Source organism: Carassius carassius, chromosome 9 (genome assembly GCF_963082965.1).
Source record: "Carassius carassius chromosome 9, fCarCar2.1, whole genome shotgun sequence".
In the NCBI taxonomy this organism is placed as follows: domain Eukaryota; kingdom Metazoa; phylum Chordata; class Actinopteri; order Cypriniformes; family Cyprinidae; genus Carassius; species Carassius carassius.
The window spans coordinates 30934927-30948781 of NC_081763.1; positions in this window are offsets into that span (position 1 = coordinate 30934927).

Genomic DNA, 13855 nt, shown 5'->3' on the forward strand with positions numbered 1-13855 from the left:
AGGCTTGCCACAAAGAACCTGTAATGATTATGAATGTGTCTAAATTAGCAAGGAGTCATTTAATTGTTTAGTAATAAACTGGTGTTTTTTGTGTCACTGCAAAGATGAAGTTGACGATGCGGACTCGCCATGAACGCCAGAGAGAAATGCACATTTCATATGGATTACATAATCTGAGAGTAGCCTATTTATTTTGGTTTGAATATTTTCGTTTAAAAGTAGACATTTCAAGCTTTCTGTAATATATTGCCTATATTTCTTTGTAAACCCATCGACTGAAAGATTAAGACACTACCTGACCCAAAATATCACCCAAAGTTTCTACAGCTTTTTTCTTAGCTATTTCAGAATCTGGAAAAATGACTGGGGCTAACTTACTGCAGTCGGTAGAGCGATATGAATGTGTGTGATGTATGGTATGATAAATGCTCGTCCCTTCTGCTGCCGACACTTTCTCAGCCTGTGGGTCATTTGGTTTATTGAAAAACGATTGCAATGATTTGCATGTTTCTTGATGATGTGCCTTTTTTCTGTGGTACTCACATGCACCATGTCGCTCACGTCGTATTCTCAACCATGTCCTACAGAAAAACCGCTTTTGCATAAAATGCAAAAAGCTCTATCTGCTTCGCCATCTACAGGTCTTAACCAAGAGTATGTTGCGGTCCATTCGCTATTAAAAGTGCATCTTCTCTTTTTCGTGGACACAGGCCATGGCTGCTTTGCTTAACCTGACCGAACAGCGCGTGCTCTCCAATTTGAGATTGTTGAATGTTGAGGAGGCGTTCGTGAACCAGTCAACAGTTTGATTGACGTACGACTCAGCATATCGACTAACGCTTTTATTGCTCTCCTCTGAACTATTGGACATAAGTTAACAGTACGTCTATGGACGTATCCGTGTATTTATTAGGCAGGGTCGAATGAAAAAGCAGAACAGATGCTCAATTTGCGTGAGGCGGGAGAAAGGGTAAAATTGCTGTAAATTACAACATAAAGCGGGAGAGGTGGTCACTCTATAATCGCACCAGTTATTCAGCCAATAAAGTGTAGGCCTATGTATTTAAAAATTGTGTCTAGTACTATATAAATTACAAAGGTGTAATTGGCATCTTTATTTCAAACGACCCAACCGACCGCGACCCGAATATAATTAAAAATATTTTTGGATGACTCGTAACTGCGGGTAACCGCGGATGACTGCAGGCACCCGCTCATTTCGGATCTACCCACGCATCACTGTTAAGTATGAATGAGATAAGTACTTTTCAATGACCAGTTCAGCTTTGCTTCGATCGGATTGTTGAAAAACCTGACTGACAAGTTTTTAAAGAGCATAATTCTGTTTTTCACATAAAGAAAATATATAATAGTTCACCCAGAAATGGCAATTCTATCTTCATTAAATCGCCCTTGTGTCTTTCTAACGCATTCTCATCCCAAGGCGTCATATACTGACCCTCTTGACATTTCGTCAACATCCTACGCATATGGTACCCTCTAGCGTCAATATGAGACAGAGATTATGGGTTAAGGTTAGGGTTAGGGTTAGGGTTAGACCGCTAGGAGGCGCCTTCTGGCCCATTTTTATCTGCTTCTAATATTGACGCTAGAGGGTGCCATGTGCGTAGGATGTTGACGAAATGTCAAAAGGGTCAGTACATGACGCCTTGGGATGAGAACGGTCTGGTCTTTCCAAACTCATATGACTCCTTTGCTCTGTGGAACACAGAAGATATTTTAAACTTGTGATATCCAAAACAAGTGGCAAGAAACTGGCAAGATGAAAAGCACTATTATCTGTTTCAAACTTTCACATAACATCTTTAGTGTATAATAACATAAAAAATTAAAACCCAGGTTTTGATTTTCAAAGATTTATTATACATTTTTATTATTTCTCCCTCAAAAATGCAATAAATCCATGATACTTTTTCCCCCTCGAAATACAATAAATCCATTGAATCAATATGACAGTTATTTTTCATATTGAAATACACACCATAGTAAGTTGATCCACATATGCCAGCCTCTGCACTTGGTCAATACTAATCTTATTTACAGGCACTGGATAAAAAATACATTCATCAGTCATTGCTCCCAAAATGAATTCAACGGGTCATCTTGTTAATGCTATAAATAAATTACAGCAATACAATAAAATTTCATTATGAATAAGATGATGAACAACACAATCACATTACACCAAATTAGACCACATTAGTGATGTGTCGTTCATGAACGAATCTTTTAGGTGAACGAATCGTTCTCGTTCACATAATCCACTGACTCGTACTTCTCGTTCAGTGAAGTTCCTCCCTTCACAGCAGCGCGGAGCTATAAGCAGCGCATGCGCAGCTCAGTTAACCGGGTAACAACCATTTCATCCTGTCAAAGAATTACTCAACCTCGAGCCAATAGCCTTCGAGTATGAGATGTGACAGAGTATGTGATTTGTTGAATGTAGTGAACGAATACACCCTTAATGAACGAGTTTCATACAGTCTATTGTCTGAACTAGATCTGGAGATCTTATCGTTCGTGAACGAAATGACTGAACTGATACACATGTCGTTCGTGAATGAGTTGAATGAGCTGATACATGTCGTTCGTGAATGAAATGACTGAACTGGTACCCATGTCGTTCGTGAATGAGTTGAATGAGCTGATACATGTCGTTCGTGAACGAAATGACTGAACTGATACACATGTCGTTCGTGAATGAGTTGAATGAGCTGATACATGTCGTTCGTGAATGAAATGACTGAACTGGTACCCATGTCGTTCGTGAATGAGTTGAATGAGCTGATACATGTCGTTCGTGAATGAAATGACTGAACTGGTACCCATGTCGTTCGTGAATGAGTTGAATGAGCTGATACATGTCGTTCGTGAACGAAATGACTGAACTGATACACATGTCGTTCGTGAATGAGTTGAATGAGCTGATACATGTCTTGTGCTTTGTTCATCTGAAAAACTTAATTAGACTTTATATATTGAATGTGATTATACACACATTTTAATAAAGCCAGATCAGTTTTTGTAACAAGTGAATACATTTGTTGACTTAAGACAACACATAATACACTTTTTTTTGCCATCTGCTGGCTTATTTTGTGTAATATGAAGAAATGGTGTGGCTTTGGTGTGAATGAAGACATTTTATTGGTTGATGCCTGACCAATGAACAATGTCAGCCATTGCGACTTGCCAAGAAAGATGTAATAATGCAACATCATTCATATGTATATTCTATTGCATATTGCATATTTCTGTACCAGAGCCGCTGAGAAAGTTGTGACACGCGGAGGTCTAAGAACTAAGCTAAAGCTAACACCGTTCCAGTTCTCTTTACCCAGCATGTTCCTCGCTAATGTGCGGTCACTGGTGAACAAAATGGACGAGTTACATAAAGTTATTGAGTTAGCCGGATGCTACATGCTCCGGGCAGAAAGAATGGCAGATGACTTCGGCAAGACAAGAGGTGGTGGATTGTGCATTTATGTCAACAAAGCTTGGTGTAGGAAGACTGTCATTGTTGGGAGACACTGCTCCGCTAACCTAGAGTTTCTCATGTTTAAATGTAGACCTTTTTATCTACCGCGGGAGTAGATAAACCACCATTATAACCGCAGTCTATATTCCACCGGATGCTAATGCCAAGCTTGCTTTGAACAAACTTCACGTGGCCATTAGTAAACAACAGACTGCTCAACCGGAGGCTGCTTTTACTGGTGCGGGTGATTTTAATCACTTCAAATTAAAGACAGTGCTCCCCAAATTCCATCAGCATGTTTCCTGCCACACCAGAAGAGACAAAACTCTGGATCATGTTTACACAAACATTGATGGAGCTTACATCGCAACCCCCCCCCCCCATATCGGCCAGTCTGATCACCTTTCTTTGTTTATCACCCCAAAGTATTCAGCCCTCATCAACTGTGTGAAGCCATCAGTGAGGACCATCAAAGTGTGGCCAACTGGAACAGACTCTTTACTTCAGGACAGGTTTCAATACAAGGACTGGAGAATGTTTGCTTCTCAGGCTGTCTGTGGCTCTCACACGGACATTGACATTGATATTATACCTACTCTGTACTGGATTCCATCAACACCACCATTGACAGTGTCACAACAGAGAAACAGATCACAACATACCCTAATCAGAAGCCATGGATGAACAAGGAGGTGTGACTTCTGCTGAAAGCTCGCAATACTGCCTTTTGATCAGATGACGCTCAGGCCTACAGCAAATCCAGGGCTTACCTGAAAAGGGGCATAAAAAAGTCCAAGTACTGTTACAAGCTGAAGGTAGTGGACTTATTTTCCAACTCAGACCCCCGATACATGTGGCAGGGCATACAGATCATCAGTGAATACAAGTTCAGCAACTCCACTCCAAGGAGGAGTCTCCTTCCTTAACGAGCTAAATGACTGTTATGCTCGCTTCAACAGTGACAGCAAGGAGACGGCCACCAAAAGTACACCCTCAGCAAACCACTAACCTCTCAAACTCACCTCCACAGATGTCCACACTGCATTGAGCTGGATCAACGCACGCAAAGCTGCTGGCCCCGATGGCATTCCTGGACGTGTGCTTAAGGCATGTGCAGAGCAGCTTGCATCCACATTAACAGGATGGCTGTTGAACGTGTCTCCAGCTTCAGGTTCCTGGGAACCACCATATAGGAGGACCTGTCCTGGACTACAAACACTTTCAGTCTGGTCAATAAGGCTCACCAGCACCTCAGGACACTGAAGAAGAACCAGCTGTCTTCAGCCATCCTGGTGAACTTTTACCGTTGTGCGATCGAGAGCATCCTGACCAGTTGCTGGTCTTTGCTGACTGCAAAGCACTGCATCACAGGGACACCCCTTCCTGCTATGGAGGACATCCAGAGGAAACGCGGTCTACGTAGCATTCTCAAGGACTCCTCTCACCCTGACCACAGACTGTTTAACCTTCTGCCCTCCGGGAGGCACTTCAGGCACCTTTGGACAAGGACCAGCCGATTCAGGAAAAGTTTTTTCCCTACAGCTGTCTCCTTGCTGAACTCTGCCCTCTGACACACCCCACACCACACACACAGACTCCTCACCCCTCCTCATCACTACATCTGATTTATTTATTTTTTTTAAGTAAAAAAAACTTTAAACTTGTTATTACTTGCACTACTGTCTGTTCATCCAGAATCCTGACCAATACATTTGCTAAATATTTTCTATGCACTTTACTGTCCATTGCACTAGTGTAAATGATGTTCATAGTTTCTGCCTATAGTGTACATACACTTTTACATAATCCATCTGTATATTATGTTCATAGTACACCAATCTGTATATCATGCTGATAGTATTTCAAATCTGTAAATTATGTCCGTAATACTTATCTGTATAGTTATTGTACATATTGTAGACCTTGTATATTCTGTACTTACTGCTTATTGCACTTCTGGTTAGATGCTAACTGCATTTTGTTGTCTTGTACCTTACATGTGCAATGACAATACAGTTGTAATCTAATCTAATCTACTCTACTCTACTCTACTCTACTCTACTCTACTCTACTCTACTCTAATGCTCTGAACTCACCGCCATGCGGTCACATGGTTCACGGAGCAATGAGTACTATCAATAGTACTTAACATCTCACACTGTCAGTATGTTTGAATGAGATTAATTGGGAAAGACAGTTCTCGTACTCCATAGTCAGATGTGACCAAACACCTTAAGTGTAACTTTTAACCAAAAAATAACTGTACTACATTTTAGCTCAGTCTTGTTTAGTTAATTTGAAGAGATTATGATACTAAATAATATGCACAATAATTATGATCCATGAATGACCATTTAAAATATAACATTTTCTAATATGCTTATTATTCATATTACAATAAGTATAGTATTTAGTATATATTTTTAAATTCCAGTGCAAATTGGCAAATTAGAGGCATTTGGTGGCCAGAAAGATAATATTCATATGTAATGCCATTGTTTAACCACTAGATGGACTTATCAATGTTTAATTAATACATGTATTTAGCTCTAGTTGCTCAAAACAGTATTGCTGGTCATAACTGCTTATACTAGGAATTTAAGGCAATGAAGATGTTTAATTCTTTTTCAAAACATAAAAATAATAAAAACAACAGAGTTATGTTGCAACTCTGGTACAGTGATATGCAGTGGTAAATACATATGCAAGATGTTCCATTATTTGTCTACCACTAAAAGCTATGGATATTCAGTAAAAATAGTTTGCAGTGTTTTACAAATAACTGATACATATGCATAAAACAAAAACATCTTTCTTGGCAAGTCACGATGGCTGACATTGTTCAGGCATTGATCAATAAAATGTCTTCATTCGCACCAAAGCCCCGCCCCTGGCTCTGCTCTCTCACATTTGCATATACAAGTGCACAATTGAGTTTTGCAACAGGAATACCGCAGAAGGAGTTGAAAAAGTCAAAGTGCTAGGATTTGAACTTGTACTGCCAGATCTGAGAGGTTGTAAGTGCTGACTTGACGTTGTGCAGCAAAACTGAAGTAAAGTGCAAAAGTAAATATATCGTAAACATTTGTGTATGTCAATTTCTTTGTGTGAATGTCATTCTACGCATTTGTGACTATTAATCTACAACTTCCAATTCAAAGCACGTGTGTTTTGATCATTGTCTGTGTGTGCAAATTGAAAGATTCAGCTTTTCACATCAGAGCTGTGAGTGTAAATTTCAACTTACAAGTACGAATGCTAATATGACAAGTTCTCACATTCAGATAAACAAGCTTTCGAGTTTAGTTACTGATTTACCTCCATACACTTTGCTTAAAGGCAATGTGTGCCTTGTTTTCTGTGCATTTGCATTCTCCTATTGCATTCTAATGTTCTTTGACCATTCAAAAGAGGGGTTTGCAGTGATGATCCTTTCAGTTTTTTTTTTTTTTTTTGGATAAAGAATGCTTTTACACTAAAGATCCTTGTGTTGATGTTCAAAGTTCTTGAAACCACAGATGCCAACAATAGAACCATCATTTTTAAGAGTGATATGCAAGCAGTTCATGAATCTAATATCGTGGCTCTGTGGTGCATTTGTAAATCAGTGCCAGTGCATTATATGGTGTTTAAAATAAGAAGCAATCATTTGGATGCAATCAGATTTAAAAATATGAGAAAATGACCAAAAATGTTGTAAACAGTTCAGTCACATGCTCAAGTGCTGTTAAAATAGATTTGGCTCTGGCCTGAAACTCTATTTTCTCATGTCAGATGAACAGATGCATTTTTATGCTGATGTGTCTCTACCTGCAGATCTATAACATGTGTCCATTTCTTGGTCCATGGAGCAAGTGAACGTCTTACAGGAGACTTTGAATCCGCTTGACAGCAGAGGATTCATCGACTCTTTCCTCATTTACAAACAATGCATACAACTAAAGTAGTATAGGAATTTATGCTTCATCCTGAGGCTAAAAGTTAATTATCTTACCCAGTACATGACCTGTTGCTCGTCATGATACAACCTCACTCATTCTGTCAGACTGCAGCGCCAGTGGCTGGGATCCCGGGGATACTGAGTGAGTGTGGTCTATCTGTGACTTCAATCGAGAGTGACCAATAGGAGAAGGCCTTTCATCCTGGTGGGTGGAAACAACCCACTAAGAGACAGCTTAACTCGCAAGCAAAACGTTTCATCTCGCAAAAAAAAAAAAAATAATAAAAAATAAATAAATAAAGAAACATTTTCAACTCGCAAAAAATTATGGCAGAAAAAAATGCAACATTTGTGGTTTTGCGATAAAAAAGTATTAAAGTGCACAAAGAAAAATATTTTCCAAGATTTGTATGCACTGCAAATACATTTGTTATCAGTTTCTTTAAGAAGACTTTTTTCTTTGCAGTCTTTTAATTACTTTTTAATTACATTTTTTTAATTACAAAATAATTTGTTTTACTTTCAAACACATAATGTTTGATTGAATAATAAAGACATAAAAACCATTCCATAAAAAAAACCTTCCTGGAATGCAGCATAAATTCCTTATTTGTTTGTAAGGTTAGTCTAATTTATCTTTCTTACCTCTCATATTGCAATAATGTTGCCACAGAATGTTTGATTATTGTCATCAGTGCATATTGTAGTTCAGTTTATGCAGGATGTGGAGAAGTGATGTGCGCATTATTTACATATGTTTAGTGCCATTTATCGTGTGGTATTTAATATCAAAGTATAGGGAAGATGTATATTAAGGTAAATGTTTGTTTATTGTATACAGATGGATTTTGAAATTTTTATTTGTTATTTTAGACTAAACCACATTTGCCACCTCTGTTAATTTAAGAACTGTACAATGCTGCTAGATGATGAAAAGTGACAGCCTGAAGATAAACCATTGAACAACAATCTGTCTCCTGTCACACTTCTTGCTGGAGTTACGGAGTGGACTAGCATTCCACCTAACTATAGAGAACAGAATCCTTTACAGTGAGGTTCTCTCCTGGTTAAGTAAAGGCTTAATAATTAATAATAATAAACGGAGCAATTCCAAGAGGGTCCTCACACCATACAAGGAATAAAGTCCTTGTTTTATTTTGACTAAAGTTCATTCTTGATTTTTTTTTTAACCTCTTGGCTCCACCTGCTACTATACAAAGTATATAAGAACAAGACTATACAACCTATGGCAAACCCGAATTCATGATGGATCTGAAACACGTTGTGAAGATCTCTCTGATAAGGCCTTTATTGCAGCCACTTCTCATACATGTGTCCATCACAGGAGCTTTATTTCCTACTTTTTTTTTATTTATTTTTTTTGCAGTTTTTTGATTATTTAACGGTTCTCCGTCAGCTCCAGCTCTCAAGAAGAGGGAAAATATCCTCCGGGACCCAAACCGCTGCCACTGCTGGGAAACCTGCACATGCTCAACCTCAAGAAAACCTACATGAGCCTTTGGGAGGTGAGCTATTGTACAAAAAATCTAATGATTAGAGACATTAAATTGTAAAGACAGAAAAAAATAAAGCAGTCATATAGTGCCATACATGGCTTTTAGACTTCCATGATCATTTGTCTTACAGCTTTAAAAAAAATATGGGTCGGTTTTTCACCGTGCACTTTTGCCCCCAAAAAGTGGTAATATTAACAGGATACAAGGCTTTCAAACAGGCACTAATGAACATTTCAGAGGAGTTTGGAGACATATGTTACGAATTAACAGAAGTAGGCAACAGACAGTGGGTCCAAATGCTGTTTAAGACCTTTTAATGAAAATCCACAAATATATACATCCCAAATATATGACGGACCCAAGAAAGGATCACCAGAAATACAGGGGGTAACACTTAACAACCACTCACACTAACAATAGCAGACCAGGGCTTAATATACACAAATGCAGGACCAAACAGGAAATGGAATACAGCTAAACCAGGTAGACACTAATGAAAACACAGCATGATGGGAAATGGAGTCCATAACCAGAACAACAAGCAGAGACACAACAAGGAACGCCCTTCAAAGTCTCACAGTGGTGCAGGCAACCAGGCGTGACAACAGAGATATTACACCCATTTTTCGTGATTTCAATGATGGATTTGGTACGAATTCATTGTATGTATTATCATTGGTAAATTTCCATGGTATTATGATCTGATACAATGCCATCACAATACTGTTGTCAAATGAGAAAGAAAGATTAGGAGTGTGATACAATAATCACAAAGAAATCACAACCATTTAAATTCAGCTTGATAAAATTAATGTATAAATTATTCCTCTGCAGGGATCTCATTTGCCAGTGCTGAAAACTGGAGGGAAATGAGACGCTTTGTTCTCGCAAACCTGCGAGACTTCGGAATGGACAAGAAAAGAAGTGAAGAGATTATCACTGAAGAAACACAATATTTAAAAGAGGAATTAGAGAAGTTTGAAGGTAAGTCTGCAAAACCACAAGGAAAATATAGTAATGTGTTTGACTAAATAAAGCACTTGGTTTAAAATCCATTCTGTAAGCAGAAATACAAAGTTCTGGCATGAAACTCTAGATGGTACAGTCTGATAGGTCTAATGCTGGGTACAAACCAAAATATTTTTTACATCTTATAAGTTTTTCAAAATGTGATAGACCACAAACATGAGGATAAAAAATCCTAGATTTAACTGTTTTGCTCCTATAGTGTGTGGTGTGCCATGATTTGACAAATACAGCACACCACACACAAACATATTTTCAACCAGTGTCTCAACTATGAACACAGGAAATCTCGGAAAATCTTGCGAGACTTCAGAATAAGCATGGCGGACGATATGCAGGAAGAAATTGCACTGATAGTGTTTGGAATGATTTTCACAGAAAATTCACGAAAACAAGAAAAAAAAAGAAAAAGGTTTGCGTGAAGTCATGGAAACGACAGGGACATGGTCTGTACAAGTTACAGAGTGAGCAATGGTCACAAGATCACACAGATATATATTTTTTATATATATAATTGTTGTTCTCAGGTCTCTCTTGGAAAAGAGATCTTATTTTCTTTGAAATTGCCTTTTTAAATACACTTTAAATAATTGTTATAAGATCTTACATCACTCTTTAAGAATGTGATCATTCACTTTCTGATTGGATATTGTTTACTTTCATGTGATAATCTCCAGAGCGTGTACGCATTTGTCCTCGGGTTCCCCCCACACTGATCATAAATATTTAACATGTTGAATATTTATGATTCGCGATCAGGGCGGCTCTGATGTTCTTCCGATCAGGTTCGGACACTCTTGACACACCTCACACCAAGAGAAAATATGATCAAATAATCTGTAGAATCATCAATATAATCGGGACATAGCTAGGATTGTCGTAAGGGGGGAAATCAGCCCAAAATCAGCCTGATTATCTTTTGGTGTGCATCCATCATAACTCAATCAGACCTAATGACATCATTATCACATGGCAAAGCTGATTGGTTCCCTCCTGTATTGGTAGCCAATGAGCTCGCTGCTCCGCATTCAAATATAGGACTACACTGTAAAAAAAAAAGTTAATCTTAACAGTAAAAAAACTGTAAAAATGCTACAGTAAAAACCTATTATTGGTTATCAGTAAGTTTCCATACTATATACAGTGAATAACTGTAATTAAATGTAATGTAGTTTTACAGTAAAATAATGTTAAAATTACAGTTTTTGGAAGTGAAAAAAGAATGTCATTGTTGAATTTAGAGTGAAAAAATGTCAATTGACTCCCAGAATTCCCTGCATGACACTTCAAAATTAATTATTTTTTTAATTATTATGTTTCTTCTTAGTTTTTTCTTATCAGTTGTGTGGGTTTTATCATTCATCTAAAGTTGTTAAATTAATGTTTATTGCATTATTTCAGTATCGTGTGTTACCATAATGGTGTTTAGTGTTTGTGTGAATGACACTGTGCACCTTCTATATATATATATATATATATTGTGGCGGGGTGAATAAGGACACGATGCGAGGATGCAGGTAAGTTTCCCGAAGGGTGGATTTTATTAGTGAAGTGGTGGGGGAAATAAGGTTGGCGTGAGGTGGTTTGGTGCTCTGTTTCTTCTCCGATTGGTGTGCTGTGCTGTGTGGGTCCATGCTCTCCCTGTGCGGTGGGGCTGGCGGTCACACACTGCTTTCTGTATGAACAACATAAGAAGGGGGTTAGCTGAGTCTTGTGTGGAGGGCGGGGAGTGGACCCTGACAGACCTGTGAAAGCTGCCCATATTCAGGAGAATCCGTCAGCATTCGCGTTGGCCATCCACGCTCGGTGTTGCATAGTGTAGTTGAAGTCCTGGAGTGCGAGGAACCACCGAGTCACCCTGGCATTTGTATCCTTCGCTCGGGCCATCCATTGTAGGGGAGCGTGGTGAGTTACAAGGGTGAAGTGGCGGCCGAGGAGGTAATACCTGAGCTCCAGGACTGCCCACTTGATGGCACCAATGTTTCTCTCTCTACCGTGGCGTACCGTAGCTCTGCGGGGGTCAGCTTTCGGCTTATATATATGACTGGGTGTTCCTCATCATTGTTGCCCTGGGAAAGAATTGCTCCCAACCTGGTGTCGGATGCGTCCGTCTCCAGCTCCGACGTGAGGGCTGTCTTTATCCGTTGGAATGCCGCCTCTGTCTCAGGGGTCCAAGGGATCTTCTCCGGCTGCCCCTACCTGGTCAGGTCTGTCAGGGGAGAAGCTAAGGAGGAGAAGTTAGGGAAAAAGCAGAGGTAGTAACCCGCCAACTGCCACGCCGGAACTGTCGCCCGTTCACACTTTTTATAAACAGTACCAGAAGGTGTTAGTACCATAAGGTTCAGAAGCTAAAGATAAGTCTTTGAATCTTAATTACATCTAAATTCTACATACTGTATTAGTCCCTTAAAGTTACATTAGCATATATTAGGGTCTTTTTTCTGAGAGTGAATGGTTTAAAAAAACACATAATATTCCACTGTATAATAATGCTATTATTCATCTTGAGCTTTTGTGTTCTTAAACCTGTTAGCATTCGTACATAAAAATCAAAACATGGTGTTTACGGCCTCCATGTTCCTGTCAACCCTTGACACAGTTAGTAATTAACGCAAATCATCCTCAGACAGGTGAGGGTTCACCACTTCTTTCAGTACTGCAGCAACAAAAATGTATTTAAGTCACTTCTAAATATGTGAACCTCGCTGCATGGGATCACATGTCTGTGTGTCTTAAATGCCACACAATCTTTTCTCTTCAATTACCTTTTATCTTTATTTATTTAGTTATTTATATTTAGATGAGCCACAGGTTCATCACATTAACTATAATCATGATCCACTAATGTTTTCATTTATTGAAGTACAGATAGAAAAGTTTTGCACAACAGTCATTTAATTGCTTTCAGTCCTTTCAGAATTGTTGAAATAGCTGTGTAGTATAGTAATGATTTTTCATTAATTTAGCCACTGTATTGAATAAATACCTGGGGTTATGTTTGTTTTCTTATAAAAGAAAAATAATCAGATATAGCAGTTTTTAATGCTTTTGTGTAGAATAGGGTACTTTCCCACCAAGCAATATGAAATACCTGAAATATGAAAACAATATGAAATTTTGTTTTCCTCTAGCTGCCCTTCAATTTCCAAGCTGCTCTCTTAGTCTGGCCAAACATTTCATCACCCTGGACAAGTCAAAATGTATTTATTTAAATGTTCTTATTTTTGAAAACTTATTTACATCAGGTGAAGCTTTTTTGTTTGTTAGTTTCTGTTTTAAAATTGTGTACATTTTGGCACTGTTGTATGAAAGAAACTTGTTCTCTATCTCCCATGTCACTATATGGAATGCAAAAACTTTGAAGCTCAATTTCTTGAAACGGCTCAGAATGCAGATAGAACCTTATAAGTCCAAGGTGATTTTTTTATAAGGATTTTAATATAAAGCACATTATCACTGAATGTAATGTGTGAGATATAATCAGTCTAATGTCAAAAAGTCGAACACCTAGTTTTGGGGATGAAAGCAAATGTTATCAAAGATCTTTAATTGGGGATCTCCCACATCAGTAGAACAGGTTTTGTTTTCTTTATTCTTGTCTGTTCTGTTGATGCTAGGGTGAAACCATATTCCAGTCATACGTGAAGTATTTATATTGACCATACTTAAAACAGCTTGAAACAGTAGATAACTAAGACCCGAAGGAAAGGAGAGGCTGTGAGGAGTCATGAACTCATGAGGAGGAAGAGATGAGATTGGGCCAGCTTTAGATCCTCTTTTAAGATTAGTGAATTCTATTGTTTTATTACAGAATAGGAATCTTTAATTCAGTTTTGGTAAAATCCATCCATTTGGTTTTAATACTCATCCTAA